Genomic DNA, 1,707 nt, shown 5'->3' with positions numbered 1-1,707 from the left:
GCAGTTACAACACACATAGGGCGCACCGCACCAAAGGGCGCACCGCACATTTTGAGGGGAAAAAAAGTCGTTTAAGTGCGCCTTATAGTCGCGAAAATACGGTAGTTAGATTACTTGTTACTAAAACAAGGTAACGGCGTTAGTAACGCTGTTACTTTCAACGCTGTTAGTCCCATCACTGTTTATAGACAGTAACTAAATTTATGCAAAAAGATTACCACATCCCAAGACAGATTTGAAATAAAAAAAGTCATTCAAGTAGGTGCTGCACAGAAGACAGGACCAAGAGAGGAGATATTGGATACACATTGTGTCCTTGTACTTATTACCTTCCACTTATCCTGGACAAGATCATGGGGACAGAATTCTCAGCAGAGACTTCCAGACTTCCCTCTCCCCAAAAAAATCCTCTAGCTCTGGGTGAAGCCTGAGGCACTCCTAGGCCTGCTGAGAGAAAGGCACCCTCCAGCAACCCCTCTGCTGCTCCAGATTTCATGACCATAGGTGAGGGTAGGAATGTAGAATAACCAGTAAATTCAGAGCTTTGCCTTTTTGCTCTGCTCTGTTTTCACCGAATATATAGCAGGGGTTGCACCATTCTGCCCTCACTCTTGAACAAGAGTCCAAGATACTTGAACTCCTCCACTTCAGATAGGACCTCTCCTCCAACCAAAACAGGGGAAGCCACATTTTATCAGGTTGAAAACCATGGCATTGGTCTTGGAGAAGCTGATTCTCTTCCTGCCCGCTTCACATTCAGCTCTGTTATGCATTGTGTGCTGTATGGTGTTATATAGACAAGTGTTGGCCTTTAAAAATCAAGTCCAATCAGTTTAGTTAAACACAACTGCACTCCATGGAAGGAGAAGAACCACTCAAGGAGGATCAGAAGAAACGGACAGCATGAGTTAAATATGAGTGTCCACAGCAAAGGGTATGAATACTTAAGGCCATTTGATATTTCAGTTTTTCTTTTTTAATAAATTTAAAATTTTTCTAAGTTTCTTTTTTTTTCTGTAAAGATGGGGTGCTGAGAGTACATTAATAAGAAATACAATTAACTCTCTTGATTTTAGCAAAGGGCTGCAATGAAACAAAGAGTGAAGATTTTAAAGGGGTCTTAATAGTTTCTATACCTGCTGTAGCTGCAGAAGAACGACTGCGCACTGGCCTCTGGTCATCTCCCACAACATTGTTGATGTTTCCTCCTACAATACCTTTTTAAATTGGAGAGAGATCTGACCTGATCTGACTGAACCTGACCCTGATGTTTTGTAAGCAGAATAAGAGGAGGGTGTTCCTGGAGCAGCTAGGAAAGGCCCGTGTAACTCCACTCATTGAAAGAAGGAATCATGTCCCCCAACACAAAAGCCTCAGCAGCAGATGATAAAGATATTCAGAGAGCAGGGACTCCTGATTAACCCAAGGATCCATATATCCCAGCCACTCCACCAGCTAAGGCAAGTAAGAGGAAGAGATGTCAGTTCTGCCCTCAAAAGGAGGACTGTAAAAAACATTCTCTGTGCTGCAGGTAAAAAATGCTGCATATCTGCAAAGGATATACAGCATACAGCAAGGATATATTTTTTCATGATAGCACTCGTGCGCGCCTTATCATGAGAGAGGGGAGGATGAGATTGGCTGATGTAGAGTGAGATTACGTCTGTCAGTTGGGTAGATGGGTGTTTCCGCTGGCGGGTGTTAACG

The sequence above is a fragment of the Cyprinodon variegatus genome, unplaced genomic scaffold (assembly GCF_000732505.1).
Source record: "Cyprinodon variegatus isolate N-32 unplaced genomic scaffold, C_variegatus-1.0 Scaffold977, whole genome shotgun sequence".
NCBI classification, from domain to species: domain Eukaryota; kingdom Metazoa; phylum Chordata; class Actinopteri; order Cyprinodontiformes; family Cyprinodontidae; genus Cyprinodon; species Cyprinodon variegatus.
This window is presented reverse-complemented; position numbering follows the sequence as displayed.